The following is a 16729-nucleotide window of genomic DNA, read 5'->3' on the forward strand; positions in this document are numbered from 1 at the left end:
AGGCTCGGTGGGCTAAGCAATAAAGCAATGGTTGCTCCAATCTCAGCCCCCTTTTTGTTTTTGTGTATACATGTTCAATTGTGATCATTTGCTTATTGTGCGTCTTTCCATTCTCAAACACAGAGCTCTCCAGGCCTCGTGAGCGGAAAGTGTGGAGCATGGTTCGCCGCGACAAAAGTGACCTGTATGGCCTGCTCCAATTCCCGAATCGAATGATTGACGAAATTGTCCAGAGGAAAGCGGTCATGTTACATGTCGTCGTGGTCGCCCAAACACAGGCATGCATCCAGGCTTGTGGTCACTGAATTTTCTATGTGTCAGAAATACTCTTGACAACAGAACACATATTTTATCTACCAGGTATCCGAGTACTGCACTGCGGGTAATTCTGGCCAATTTTACTTCGGAAATGAAGTTATGTACACCTTGATGATGAGCGCTTATATGAGTCGGAACTTGGATCGGAACCTCCGGCAACGCATCAAAGGAATGTGAGACTTTCTACTGCCATTGAATACTGTTATGTAATACGTATTTTCTCTAGCCAGATATTTCTCCGCGTCTTACGTTTGAAAAGATGTAAGTGTAATTACGAAATATACATTTACTGATTTCTGCACCCTAATGCAAATTTATAATGTGTGACGATAAGACATTGAGTAGTACGGTATCAGTTTGACATCAAGAAATACATTTTCTATTGTACCCAATGCTGTGATAGTGTTATGGTTGGAAAAGGGTGAAATACTTTGCGCAAATATGTCGCGAAGACTAGTTTTGTAGGAACGGTAGCATGAAAAAATGAATGTGAGCCGTAGCTGTAAAGCGAAATGTACGCCCGATCCTAAATACGCGGCAAATATAGTTTGAAAAAGAAGTGTCCCATCTAAGCAGGCAATTATTAAGACCCGCAAACATTGCTAGCCGACTGGTGCACTGAATATTGCTGCCACTAAACAAAGCGAGCAAGCAGTCGATAGTTTTTTGAAGGTGATTAGAGAAGACTGCCTGAGCTTGTTTGTTAGGAGCTAGCACTCCGCATCAGCAAGAGGGAAAGCGTATACGCAGCAGGTATCGGGGTCGAAGATGAAAAGTTTGTTGATAATTGGTATTATTTATTGTATACTGCCGACCTACATTTGAGGCATTAGCAGAGACTACCCAAAAGGTCCTTTAAGAATTATCTTACATTTACATAATTTCCAGCGAAGAGACCAATCTCTTGCACGTATACGCGCAAGCTGCGTAGTCAATATGTGCGCTAGAGAGGTTGACCTTTAATGCTTCTAAAGAAACTGTGCTTTAATTATACCGCTGTGCAGATCATCAAGAGAACATCAATATCGGTAGCCCGTGGGCACGGTGCCGTGGAAAATGTGATGCTTCTGAGTCCGGTTTAAAACACACTAAGGGTGTGCCCATAAACACCTTTAGTTTGTTGCTGCATAGTCTACCTAAACTAGTAAATGATGTAGGTCGGTTTCGGCGTAAACATGAGGGAAAACCTATCACGTCCAGTCCTTCACCTTGATATGGCAATCAATGCCAGTGCAGTTATAGGCTCGTATTTCTAAGGAAGCTGACGGGTAGAATTGGCGGTAGGCGTTCAGGACGTTATAAACAAAAAAGTTACAATAAGATGCATCTAAAGGAGACAAAGCCTGGCCATCGGAAACGCTGAAAGCAAGAAATCTCATGCGGGATGAACCTGGCTCCATTTGGTAGCCTGGCGTAGGTTTCGGGTTAAAGAAGTCAGAAGCTCGGAAGTAGGGAAAACGAAAACTAACCGGTTTACTGGCACTTGTACAAAACTTTTTTACATAGTTCAACAGGTAAAACAGAAAAGAGTCAAGTGTTAAACCAGGAGCGTCTGAATGAGCTTCGTTTCCATGCCCCAGAACAGCTTTTTTCTTCTTCGCACCGTCATTATAACACCCCTGTTCAAAACCCTCCCTACTGGCGGTAGCCAATCACACACAGGTAACAACACACCAGGTGGACCAGCCAATCAAGAAACGCAAACAACTCTCTCCCAGACGGACTATCAGACTGGCGACACCGCAGAGTACCAGCGGGCGCCAAGGCGGAGGGATAGTCCAGCCGCGGGAATTGGAGAGATCTTTTACTCGCAACTGGTTTACTCCGCTGTTTCTCACTATGGGCAGGCACCCGTTCGCGGCGGCTTTTTTCCGGAAAACCTCGATGAGAGGCAACTCTCTCTTCCACTTGTGGCGGTTCTTCCTTGACGGGGGGCGGGGGAGCTCGTTTCGGGATAATTAGCAGCGCCCAGCATCGCGCGAGAACTGTTCTCCGACTATTCTCCCAGCGTGTTTCTCGCATTCAATTCTGGCGCATGAAAAACGGCATGTTGTCTACTGCGGTCATAACAGCACGTTCAACCGCAGAATTCAACAGTTTGCAGTCAGTGGTTAATCGTACTAGTACAAAATGGTTGGAATTTGGCGGTTCTTGGTGTGGGGGTAGAATAACACCCGATTTCCACGCTAGTGTTGAGGCCAATATACAGATTTATTTGCTGTTGCAGTTCGCGTGACATGGCAAAACAATTTTCACCCCTAACACCTGGCAAAGGCAATGTGACGACAACCAGTGCGTCCTTGCTGCTAACGGACAGTCATATACGTCGCATGGTCTTGTTACGCATTTTAGTAAGTTTATCGAGGTTTTATACTTGGCCTAGAGAGGACACGTAAAACAGCGCAATAAACCTACTTAAACGCATCACCCGATGGTCATACGGATGCAAATGTGCAAACTTGCAGCGCAAGAAAGAAAATCTGGTAAAGAAAAAGGTGCGACGTGGTATTGCGTTAGAATTTTCCAGTGTTTCATCGCAGAATATATCGCAACGCCAGCAGTCAGCTAAGCGCGCGTAATTCTGTACTTGCAGTATCACCGAATGGATGCAGACTTTAGATGTTTATGCCGCGTGATTCTGCGTGATCTCGGAGTTTCCGAAGGGCGACTCTTGTGCATATTACTTGCATTCTGTTCTATGCATTCATCTTTGACATATTGATAGCTTACAGTAATTTGTAAAGGCCTCTTTTGTGAAGAAAGCGAGCCCTTAACTGCGCTGGCCCTCATTGACATGGAAGTGAGCAACACCAACTACATATTCTATCATGTTTGTGCGGAATCCCAGCTCGCACATGCCATGATGGCGACGTGTGCTTGCATGATACATAGGGCTCCGTGTTTTCGGATAAATTCGAAAAAAATCGATAAACACTCGCCGGTAAAATTTTTGACAATTCGGATTTATCCGATAAATTCCGATTTTAATGGCCAATATGACCCTGTTCCGTTCTATATTGAAAGGGCATGTTCTAAGTAGTCATTGATACATCGGCCGGTTTGGCCGATATAAACTTTACCTCACGTCAACAGTATCTCGTAGACCACACCCATCGCACATTTAACAAAGGGCTTGTCGCGCACCGAGCGAGAGCCGTACGACCGCTCAACGACTGTCACAGACCTTCATGGATACTATGCTGCCGTCGCTGAAAAGTGCAAACATGCAGTTGAGAGGAACCTTTTCGATGCACTCCAGTACACCAGTGAATCGTTTTGGTATAGCGTTCAAATTGTGAATCTAAATGTATTAGATTAACATGAGTTACCCCGCGCGTTCGAAACCTATGCGCCGATTTGTACAATAGTGTTTCTTGAAACTAACGACATGGGCCAACTCATGAGTGATTTTGCGAACTATCAGAGCTAATTAATCAGTAACATTGTTGAGCTCTGTCGCTGTGGAGACTTGACACTGTCCAGTGGCCAGTGCTTTCTCGCTGCGCCCTTTCTCTCAGCGCAAACGTTGAAAGGGCATTTTCAAAGCTGAGAATCATCAACAAAAAGGAGCGTGCTTCCATCAGTGACAGAAACCTCGTAAAGTATGGTTTCGTCTACTACAACAGACTTTAAGGTTGTAATATGCACAAACGTAGGTGTTTTGTATTGAAGTATTTGTGCTTGTGTGTATATGTGTTTTGTGCGTTCAAACCTTCTCGGCAACAAAATACGCTTCTTGTGTTATGATGTTTTCATGTCCAGATTCTTCTTCTTCTTTCTGGGGTTTTACGTGCCAAAACCAGTTCTGATTATGAGGCACGCCGAAGTGGAGGGCTCCGGATCAATTTTGACCACCTGGGGTTCTTTAACGATATCATTGCATCTAAGATTTGGGTGTATTGAGAATAATGCAAAATTTAACTCCGAATTTTGGAGAATTGGGGATCTACGAGAGATAAAATACCATAAACTCCGAATTACCGCCAGGAAATAAACTTCGAAAGACACCCACCGAATTTCAAGAAAAATAAACTCCGAAAATAGGGAGCCCTAATGATACGCAGTTTTGTACATGTTCTAACCCCTCGTAGGGTAAGGTAGAGCGTTGTGTATTGAGGGTTTGCGGAAGAGCTTTCTCCGATGAGTATCCTCCGTGTCCTTAAAAAAGATCATCGGTTCGTCGAACGTACCCGGAACACAATATTAAGCAATCAGCTGGACCTGTCTTAAATAACTGTTTGTGCGAGTGGATCCGACATATGTTAGGCATTTCGCTCCTGTCAATCACATATATTTGTTTGAACACTGTGAATCTTTAAACGTCTTTATTGTATTGTCTCTGGAGTGCAATTGACTTGTCGGAATGCTTTATTTATTTTTTACACTGTTCAGCGACACCCGAAATCTGACGCCGATCAATACTTAGGGCGTTTTCTTTTTTACAGCCCTCTCATTTTGAAATTCCGTGCCTTTAAGGTGTCGTTTCACTTCAGGAGATTGCAAAGTGTGTGATATGTCCAGTATAGGGACAATGAAGTATACATCATTGCCGTGATTTTTGCGAGTTAGTGCTGTGTTGTCAGTGTACGTGAGTGCTAACGTTGTTGTGATGCACATGGCCCTCACCGGAGCTTCCCAGCACGGTTGTTTTATTTGAAATTCATCACGCGACTGCTGGGGCACTTAAATGTAAAAAATGCTGCTTTGCTCGCTCATCTTCCAATAACGCGTAAAATATATGAAACGTGCTGATACAAAAGTCAGCAAACAAGAACAGCACTTCATGTACGCAGGTTATTTCACTGTCGCAAAATAAAAAAAAAAAAAACGGAGCAGACAGAGGCATTGGCCAGAATAACATTGCAGTGAAGAAACAAAATTTCATACCAGAACGCTGCTTGTCCAAGTGATTGAGTAGCTGTATTATAATGTAACACGTCTACATTTTGGAAGTCATCGGTACTAACCGCCGTTCCGCGACAGTGAACAAAGTAGCTTACGTTAGGGTGTCTCCTTCTATAAAGCAGCATCGTTCCGAAAAGTGGCGGTGTGGTTGACTACTCCTGATCTGTCCTGCAATGTTTCGAAAATTTCTAGCGTATTTTACTAGGCGCCTTTTAGATGAACTGCGAAATAGGGTGCATTGAAGAGGGACGTAAGGGAAGCAAACAATATCTCGACTTCAACGACTGCCCGCGGTTGCTGTGTGAGTTTTGTCGACTATGTGTGAAATTTAAATAAAAATTTATCCCACCAAAAAAATTCGCCCGCAACCAAGCCCACAAACAAACAAACCTGGTAATGCTGGGATCGAGGGAAATGAGTTGGTTCATTAACGTGCCCGCAAAATTAACCTCCGGCAGCCCTCGATTCCCTGGCCAAGTCCAAGGACAGTGGAAGACGCCGCCACGTACAAAAAGCAAATAGTTGAGCACTACAAGAACATCAGGGAAAACCGCACTATTTCACCCCTAAACTAAACACGGCACAAGCACATATCCTTCGCAAAGTTGAGACTAGCACTTCCTTCACCCCACTCATGCTCTGCAACTTCGGATGGAGTAGCACAGCTCACTGCCCCAACTCTCCGGAGATAAGGACAGATACAGAACACATCCTGTACTCATGTAACACTGCCATTATCTCTCCTTATTTTCCTACCCTCCCCCTCTCTCCTGGAGTGCTTGGCTTCACCCGGACTAGGTGGATCATCAGCGGGCCTTAGCGCAGCAAGCGCTCTTCTTTACTAGGCTTTAGTGCTGGCCTTAAATAACGTTTCTTCCTCCTCGATGTTCCTTTTCTCTTCGCAGCGTCACAGTCATGAAAGAAGCTGGCATCGTGAACAAGGCGTACGATCAGGTTATTCCTCCGTTGGAGCGTTGCACCATCGTGGAAGATGAGGAACAACTCAAGATGCAGGACATGGCTTCAATATTTGTATTGTATGGAGCGTTTACCGCAGTCAGTGTGCTTGTTTTTCTGGCTGAGATTCTTGTCGGTCGCTTTGCTCGGCACCGCATCGGCTACGTACGACGCTTACGACGCAATGGGTCGAGGCAGATCGACTAGAAGCTACCTTATTCACGCAATACCCTGCACAAATGCCTGCTCGGTTGGCTCGTTCTGAAGGCTGTATTTCAGCGCTTCGTAAGGACGAGGACAAAGAAGGAGTCGTATGAACACACAGGTGCTACTCCCAACAATGAAGTTTATTGCCTTGACCACGCCGAACAATATAGTGCCACGGAAGCCCGTCACCGACCACGTTAGCCACATTGCTCGCGGGGAGCAAAATGACAAGACAGGGCGTAAAAACAGCAAAGAAAATTTAATTGTACGTACTCATAAAAGTGAGTTCCTTGTCACCCAACGCTAGGGAAGTCTTACTGATACAAGAGTCACCATGATAGTCTATATATCTGCTCCCTCTCAATTATTAGACGGGTTAGTTGACACTTGCTACTTCCAACTATCTCCGTTTTATCAAAGAGAGGGAGACACCCACAAGTATGGCAATGAATAGCTAGAAAACCATCTGAAGGCGTTTTGTTAACTTTGTAGTAATGCTCCTTGAGCCGTTCATTCACGCATCATACCGTTTGCCCAACGTAACATCGGCCGCACTTCAACGGAATGGGATAAACGACGCCCGATTTGCACTCAGTGAACGTATTTTTCTGCTGCTTATTGCAGCTTTTCTTTACTTTCTCAGTCGGGTCAGTAGTCCTACACAACCTACCCAGCTTGCTAGGTGCTGAGAAAACAACTTGTACATTGTTCCAAACAGCTAGTTTCTTCAGATTGTGCGACGCTTGATGGATATAAGGGATGACTACTACATTACGCTTCTGAAAAGGAGGCCTAACATCCGCGTTGGAAGAACCAACACCGGTTTTCTTGCATCGAAGGACACTCTCTGCGACTGACACCAACACATCAGTTGGGTAACCGGACTTTAAAAGCCTTGAAACTTGTTCGTTGAAGCTGGATGGCACTAAGTGGCAGCAAGCCTTATCAAGTGTGTTACTAAAGCACATCTTAGTAATACTACGTTTTACTAATTTAGAATGGTTAGAATGAAATGCTAAAAGCGCTTTGTTAGCTCTGGGTGCATAACACCAACATGTGCGGTGATCAGCAAACACAAATTTCACGTCTAGGAACCTAATGGTTCCGTTAGCAGGCATTTCGACAGTCACAACAAGGGGAGAAAGAAAATTACGTATAGCCGATACGATGACATCACACTCTTTTTGTAGCTGCTCAAAGGAGCAATTCAGGAACACAATGAAATCATCTACATAATGAAAATTTGCACGCATTTTCTAAAAGATTCTAGGCGATTGGGCTTCCATGGCACTACATTGTTCGGCGTGGCCAAGGCAATAAACTCCATTGTTGTGAGTAGTGCCTGTGCGTTCATACGTCGCCTTTTTTGACCTCGTCCTTACTAAGGGCTGAAATACTGCCTTCGTGATGAACCAACAAACCCATTTTTCCACTCCTGTTGGCTCGCTATAACAGTAGAAAAGAACCGTTTTCAGAAAACCACGCTATCCACAAGCACGCGGAAGGTTACAAGCTATACTTTATATCGTGCATAGAGAATTATATAACTTCTGATTGGTTATTAAAATCAGCTGCCTGGGAGACATTGCATTTTCTAGACAATAATGAGCATTAGAAAATATATACACGCAGCCCGGGAAGATTGACACAGCACGACTTAGGCAGAATGTCCCGAGAAAAACCACAATAACTTTGTTGTTGTCCACTGAACCACCAAATAATTATCCAGGAAATCCAAATTGGAAAAATCTTATGAGAATAAGTTGGCGAAGAACGCAGAAGCGATGACACTCTGATGATATTTTTCTGATAATTCTGAAGGTCACTTAGGGGTGATTGAGAGTCTCAAAGGGTTAAGTAGGTTTGAAAGATGTGTTGCTCCTAACTACAGTCGTGTTCACCTGAAGGGCGAGAAAGTGAGAACGTTTCCTTAGCAACGGTTTTGACGATATCTTCGAGGCAGATGTCAGCATTTCTTACACCTACTACTTCGCGATGGTCACGCATCATGAGTGCCATCTCGGTTGACATCAGCAGGTAACCTACTTCACTTCTACGCACATCAATTGTGTATTTGCTTCTGCTTTTATTTACAACCAAATACTTCCCACAGTATCACTGGTCCTTTGTGCTTCTCACACGTTCTTCGCTCATGTACGTGTTGAAAGTAAAATGAGTATTTATAATTAGTGGCAGTTCTGGCGTGCTAACGCGCCTGCACACGCCTGCTTGCTAAGTTGCACGAATTGCGCAGTGTTTTGAAATAAGTCAGTTGCAATAAAACAAGCGCTGCGTGTGTCTTGTGCTTCTTTTTGCCCAAGTTTGGTTAACCACACTGACACGTTCGCAACGCTCAACCAACTCGCCCAACACACTCTGGTATATCCCTTACACGGGAATTTTCAAACACCATTGCATTGAATGGAAATCGTCGCAGAATCTGGTGTTAAATACTGGTAAGGGTGCCGTCCGCGATGCGAATGAATGGAGGCAGGGGGTCACTACCGCGATGATGCCGCGAGGCGGCGTACTGCGAAGCAGGTGCGCTGCTACACGATCGTTGCCCCATCCCCGCATTTCTGTGTCAAGAGAGCTAGGCCAGCTACGCCGGTTGTGTACGGCGTGTATGGTATTTTGTTTTTCATTGCAGGGCTCATTTGAGGATTTGCTATTTTGCGGATTTGAAACGGTCCGTCAACAAACAAAGCATCGTTCTGCAAACGCCACTTCGAAGCTCGATTCGCACAGCGTGTGTTCGTGGCAAAGACGAACGATGACATCAATGCTGATATCAACGGTGACATCTAGCATTGCCGGAGGCCTTTCCTGCAGCCGCAATAGGGGCAAATTAGAGCACTGCACGGGCTGAATTTTTCAGCCCGGGCCCGGCCCGGGACTGTTATAACTGCCCCAACCGGCCCGGCCCGGCCCGGCCCACGGGCCGGGCCGGGCCCGGGCTTTATGGTAAGCCTGAGCCCGTGCAGTGCTCTAGGGAAAGTGGCGTGGGTAAAAGAGGAGGGTAATCCATCCCGAGCGCTTCACCAGCGCACGTTAACCTTCAAAGACACCAAAGTTCTCACGCCGCAACACATGAACGCCGGCGCGGCTATTCGATTACACACACAACTCTGTTACGCACAACAAAAGATGCTGCGAAGGCATGTCTACAAACAAGCCGAGATCTGCCTTCCCGTTTTCGCCGATTGCCTATATCGACAACTCCTGTAAGATTCCAGGTACGCTAAAGATTAAAGCGATTCCAGGTTGTTTCTCTTTCATTTCTTTTGTCACGCCTTGCGGCTATTGGTGAAATATTTTCGGGGCCGCTCCCCGTTGTCTCAAGATAACTTTTCGCACTGATAATGCTAGGCTGGAGAAAAAAATGCCTTTCGATACTATGCCTTTGTCACTATTAGCTTTCCGCGATTGATGAAAATAATTGAGGAACATGCCTAGTTCGCCATGCCTGTCACGCGACGTCACAAAACCACAGAAACTGCCCACGTCAAAGTGACATGTACGCACTAAATATGCCCTGTATGCGGAACACAACTGATCGTTTCTGAAAAAGATAGAGAGTGCCCCTTTCCAAAAGGAAAAGACGACAGCAGTCCACTCATCGCTGTCAAGAAAAGATTTTCTCGCATAAAGAAAACTAACGTATACGACATCGCTCTGCCAAATCTTCTTCATTGAGCAACCGTTTTGGCGGTATCTTAAACTTCCCGTTCCACACCGTCGCCATGTTTAATGAACTACCCCAAGCTAGACACGTTGAAGCAAACCAATCGGCGACGAAGGCGGCACTCTCCTCACCCGATCATATACTTTCACTGCTCAACCAAGGAGGTTAAAGAACAACTGTTTTTCTTTGATCTCCTTGGCTGAATAGCCCAGCCCAACCGAAGCCTTCTCCTCTTCTGCGCGCTTCTCGCGTCACGCCAGCCACTCAGATAAGATAAAGCTGTCGCGGTGTACGATGCCATTCGCTTTGGAACGAAACAAGTCACCTATAAAAAAGATGAGCATGCCATTTGGCTGTTGAAACTAATTTACGGGTCACCGCCGATGCTTGTGTCAGCAGTGGCCTAAATATGACATTAAGAGATGGGAATAATGTAAGAATGAAATACCTTTACGTTATTGTGCCCCTGGTCGATTATTCAAATCTAACGAAATGTATAATTTACTGTTTGCAAATGCCATGTCAAGAACTCACACGTTGTCTGAACTACGTTCGCATCAACAGTTTTTAAGTGCGATATATTTAGTGCTGGCCGTCGGCACCAACCCCGAAACATCGTTTCAGGAAACCAAGCGGACATTTCATTGGTAGTGAAAGTTCAAGCACGAACTACTGATTAGCAATCACTGACCAGGAAACGTGCGATACAGCCAAAATGCCTATTCCTTTCACAAAATTGGTGACTGTCACGTAAATGTACTATATACAAACTCCTGTGATATAAGTGCCGTCCTTGAAAATTCTTGGCCGCTACGATCTTGCTACTACCAATAGGATACTTTTGCTGAGCGCTTACGGTTGGCTTCCCCCTAACAGTAGTACACCCTAACAATTTACACGCAGCCGCCCAACCGAATGGCGTGTGGACGTGCGCGCAACGTTCAGACCGGCAGTGATCAGTAAAACGTTGCCATCTCTCCGCTACAGAGGCCATTGGGTGTAACGTGAGGGTGTGTTCACTGGGCTATTTTGTCGTTTTACAGCCAAGATTACTGTTCATCGCTGGCGTCAGCGGTTGACACATTTATAAGAAATGTTAAACCATCACAATACTTATTTGCAGTGCCTTCGCACCTGAAACCTGAGTGAAGTGGCCTAGGAGCGAAGCTCAGCTAAATCTTTCTTATTACGATCATCATCAAGAGAATCGGGCACCCGAACACGGACCAAACCGTTCTTTTTTCTGGGGTTTTACGTGCCACAACCAGTTCTGATTATGAGGAACGCCGTAGTGATGGGCTCCGTATTAGTGTTGACTACCTGGAATTCTTTAACGTGCACTACAACGCAAGCACATGGCTGTTGTTTTGCATTTAAAATGCTCTTAACAAGGTTCTACAATAAGCGCTAATGTTAGTATCGTTGATGTTATTGTCGATTTGCAGTGTAAGCTGTTATGGGCTCATTCCAATAGCCGTTTCGGTTCGCGATGGTGTCCGCCGCCGCTGCCGCCTCCGCCGACGGCGTCCGGAGACCACAATTGCTAGCGCTGAAAATGCGGAACAAATACCCGGTTGCCACCGGCGTAGAACCCGTGCCTGCTCCGTGGGAGCCAGATACTCTACCACTGAGCCACTCAAGCGCTTGCTATCGGGCACCGGAAAAATGCCCTTTAAAGCAGGCGCAGACGATGCGAGCCTTCGACAGTACGGAGGCGCCATCTAGTTAAGGCGCCTGCAAACGCAGCGTGCGCAGGCGCAGACGACGAGATGCCATTCTGACGAGGCGCGCAATAAAAAAAACGCGATCCCCACCCTCCGTCAGTATGGTGGCGACATATAATTAAGGTGCCTGCAAACGCAGCGTGCCCGACATGTAAGTTGTAGTTGTAAGGCTCGATCGTGCTCAGCCGACTGCTGTGCAGAGAGCATTACAAGCCGCAGCTCGCCGTCGATGCCGGGCGGACAGTTCAGATCGTTCTCGTCAAAACGAGGTGAACAGACTGCCGCGAAGAGCCTGTTGTGCATGGTGCCAAGATTGGAGTTACTTTTGAGCCGCTCCACCAGCTGTGACTGTGCTGCGTGTGCTGCGCAGGCCTGTTACTTTTTTTTCGGTCGTATCGTAAAGTCAATTATACAAAAATTACGGGGATTTTACGCGCCAAAAGAGACATGCAAATATGAGGCATGTTGCCGTGGGGACACCGGAATAATTTTAACCCACTGGAGTAATTTAACGTTAACCTATCGTAAGTGCCCGAGCGTACTTTGCATTTCTCTCCTATCCGAGTACAGCCGCTGCATCCGAGATGGAACCTACGACCTCGAGCTCATCAGCTTAATGCCATATATAGCCACTGCGCTACCGCGGCAGGTTATTAGCGCAAAGCAGAAAGAAATTTGCACTTTGGTAGGAGGATAAATATAATGCGAACCCATAGTTGGGGAAAAAGCGTTTTAGTAACCTAGCTCGGTTTGGATGTAAAGCGCAGGTGACGCCATACCCACGTTATATATGCAGAAATAAGGAACACAATCAAAATAATAAGCGTACTTTGAATGCAATTGGAGTAAGCGGCCAGCTAACACCAAAAATATTAAATATATCACCTGCGCTGGATTGCTTTATACGTATCAGAATCACTCGCTTAAACGTTCTAATTCAGCGCAGTTTCTAAGCATCTGATATCTTCGTTTATGCCACTTACGTTGTGCGTGATGTTTCCACTGTACTTAATTGTATGGCTTGATAAAATTCTGCTTGACCTCACGTGCAATTTATTGGCACTTAGGCATGGAATATTACCTATAAATCGGCATGTTGCACTTCACACCATCACAATTAGCCTCCTGTTAAAAATCTGGTTCCACGCTGCGAATAGCCGATAACAATAATTTCGTAGCGCAAACAGAGGCGTAAGTACTTTAACGTTTGGTTCTTTATATGCTTCACTGAACAGTTTAAAGTACTTAATAAAAAAACCTAGGTGATGCGGAGGGGGCCCTGGCAACGGAAAGAACGCCACCACTGAGTCCCTTTGTAAGACATTACGCACTGTACGCACTGAGCCGTGGACCCATTACGCACTGTACCACCAGTCACTTAGCGTACATCAAATGCCGAAGCGCTCACTCGCTTTGCTATTAGCTTTCCTCGGGAGTCAGCCGCTTGGAAGTCCCATCGAAACCTGGCGGTAAACAAAATCTCGCAAAACAATTTTATAAATGTCGATTAAACTTCACAGACAACCGAGAGCAGCAGCAGATACACAGGGCCCATTCATCTGCGAAAGGAATGTGTGTCCTTTACCTGGAAGATTTACCCGTGGTATGCAAAAGCTACTAATGGGTGGAAACTCCGCGAGTCATTAGTGAGGACATCGAGAAGGCTCGATCTTTTTCTGCACCCTTTAGGCCCTAACTGAGCGTCTCAGTCAGCAGGGCAATTTGTTTGCTCGCGCGTAGCGACGGCGGGCACTTAGCTAAGATATCTCGTGGATTCCGACCGTTGAGCCTCGATTCGGCATTGGAAGAGTGGTGTAATTAGACGCCGTATACCTCAGGACAGGCACAAGTTGGAATCAGCTAGCACAAGACAGGGGTAATTGGCGGTCAAATGAAGTCGCCTTCGTCCTGCAGTCGACATAAATATAGGCTGACGATGATGATGATGATGTCCTTACGACAAACTGTTCTATACGTGTAAAGGAAGGCAATGCCTTCTTCCCACCTGCTCTCTGCCGAGACAGCACTGATCTTGAGGAACTGTTCTACTAAGGCTCGCTTAAAAATATAAATAGTGAAGGCGTTCACTGCCGCCTCAGATGAAGTGCAGATTGTGCAGTTATGCCGAGGAACAAGTGCAGGTTTCGAGTGCAGGTTGTTGCAGTTATGCCAAGGAACAACAAAGTGGGCCACCGGGTGTATTAAACAGGGCATATGCCACGGGGGGAATCATTCTTGTCCAAACCACCAGAATGACTACATGACACTTCTCTTCTGGAACAGAAAGCCCTATGAGCGCCCGCAAGGCGCCGGTTGTGTCAAAGGGTATAGCGAGGCGGTCACGCGATAGGGTCAACACGTCGCGGTTGTACTGCCTTGTTCGCTGCTGCAGTGCCTTTTCCATTGATATGGCTTCCGCGAGAAGCTCTGCAACGGTCTTTGGTGGGTTGAGTATTAGGCCACCAAATAATTCTTGCTTGACGCCGCGCATTAGGTTTCTTAGCGTCTTTTCTTCCGGCATGGACGGATCCGCGCGTCGGAAAACTCGGCACATATCTTCGACAAACATTGCGACGCTTTCGTTCGGCCGCTGTACTTTCGCCTGAATTGCAGATTCAGCTCGTTCCTTGCGATTGAGGCTGGCATATGTGCTGATCAGCTGCCGTCGGAATTCATCCCATGTCGATAGGGCTGCCTCACGCTTCTCAAAACATGTACGCGCATAGTCCTCGAGGGCAAAATAGGTGTTGCGTAGCTTGCGTTCTGGAGTCCAGCCGTTGAATTCTGAAACATGCTCAGAGTGATCGAGCCAGTCCTTAACATACTCGAAGGTGCGCCCATGGAAGGATTTCTGGATTCGCGGCTTGTTAAGGACGACCTCGGTCGGTGCCGTTAAGGAAGAAGACGGAACAGATGTACTCATGCCTCTGACTCGGTTGGGTAGAGGCTCGTGCTCAGGTTACAGTCCTTGAAGTCGACGGCTTGTCCGTACGTGAAAAGGAGGCAGCTCGACCGGACTTCATACTGGGCTTGTAGACGGCATTCAATCTGAGAGTGATAGGATGTACCCCGCACCTCCACCAGAAAAATGCAACAATGATTGAAGACGGAGGCTTACAAAATAGACGCTTCTTTTTAATGGCGGGCCAGAAGAGCGTGCAGCTTACACGCTTCATCATCTTTCACTGCGCCGACCTTTGCTCGCGCTGTCCCGCGGGGCCGATGCCCACATCATTGTGTCAATATTTTGCACAATAGACGTGCAGGTGTGACGGTGTGAATGCGGTGTGAATGCATCGTTGCGTGGCCATCCTTATCGCCTGAGTGAACTGGCATCGCCGATTAAGAATACTGACGTTACTGACTATGCATTACCGAAATAAACTGCTTGTTATGAATTGCTGAACGTGTTTTCTGTGATAAATAGTAAAATATAGGTTCATGACATCTAATAAGATTATTGTCAAAACATTGACGTCGTTGCGTTACATTTGCATTCTATCACGCATCCCGAATCACTCAGGTCCTGCGCGTGGCCCATCGGCGTTACTAAACTAATTGAAGTTCTCATAATAAAATGTGTTTGAAAATTCGTAAAGTACGACTTACACACAACCTACAGACATGATATAGCGTCTGATTGTAATTAGAATATACGAGAAAACTTAATTTTGTTACCGCGGAACCTAAAACACAAATACCTTTTACAGGTGTCGTTTAAGGCCGGTGTTAGTAGGAGCGACGCGCCCCGCTCGGTTCCTTGCAGCACCATCCAGATGGCGCTCGGCCGCGCGCATGCGCGGCAGCGGCGGCGCGGGGGCAACTAAAAAAAAGGAACCATAAATCCCCCATTCTCGCATAGCGTTCGCCGCCAGCGTTTGCAGGTAAACATTACGGTAAACATTAGCTGCAGCTGCCGGGAAGCCTGAGAAGCAGTAAGGGATCTTTGAATGCTATCGCGTCCCACTCTTACAGGCGAAGCTTAAGTGTCGTCCGTCTTTGATGAGCGCCAAATTAAAGTTCGCTTATCACCCACCCCTAGCTATGCGTCGATTCTTCTTTTTCTTGACAGCTTGCTCTGTAGCAAAAAGCAATGATGTACTGTAAATGATCGTGTTCTTGCAATATTAACGTGTAGTTTGTTACATAACTCTCATCCGAGCCATTGGGCCTGTTTTTCCCCAGAGAACGTGTAACGTATAGTATGGAAAGCATCAAATTAGATTACCGAAAAGCTTACTCATAACCTTCACATTGAAGTCTGCCCTTTCTCGGGGATTGCTTGCAAGGACTAAAATAATTTGTCATCCAAAGAAGTAGGACGTCGATCAGAAATGTGTGCATGATTCAGTAATAAGACGTTTCGGTGGAAGCCTTGACCACGTATACTTTCTACCGAACGTTTTGTGGAGAAGGATTCCGTGTAGAAGTCAAAACATTTCAACTCTTGAGTAACCATAAATTATTCATATCACGCCCTAGCTTTTTTTTCAAAGATGACGTTACTACCACATGAAGCAGAATTTGGTTGAAATAAGAATTTCGAGAAATAATTTTTGTAGACATTCGCAGCTAGAACTTAGCGTTCAAAGACACTATTCTGTTTTTGAAAACAAGTTCTGATTTTAGTGTCTCCGATTTTTTTTACATAACACCAACAGACTCAACGTACTTACTAAATAAAAAGATGTATCGACAATAAGTAACATTTTTTTTAGATACTAGCACTCGAAGTTAGAGCATAGGGCGTCTGTTCCGGGGCATACTTGTTGGGGTCAGGCTGTAGGTTTACGGTTTCCGTTTAGAAATTATACACAACGGAAACAAAATACGTGTATTGCAGAAAACCAGCCGTGTCACTAAAAGCAAATATTTTGACAAAATGTGCCACGCAAGTTGTTATTACGTGGATACTATAGACGGGGTGTGCTGT

This window comes from Dermacentor silvarum, chromosome 5 (assembly GCF_013339745.2).
Source record: "Dermacentor silvarum isolate Dsil-2018 chromosome 5, BIME_Dsil_1.4, whole genome shotgun sequence".
Lineage (NCBI taxonomy): Eukaryota > Metazoa > Arthropoda > Arachnida > Ixodida > Ixodidae > Dermacentor > Dermacentor silvarum.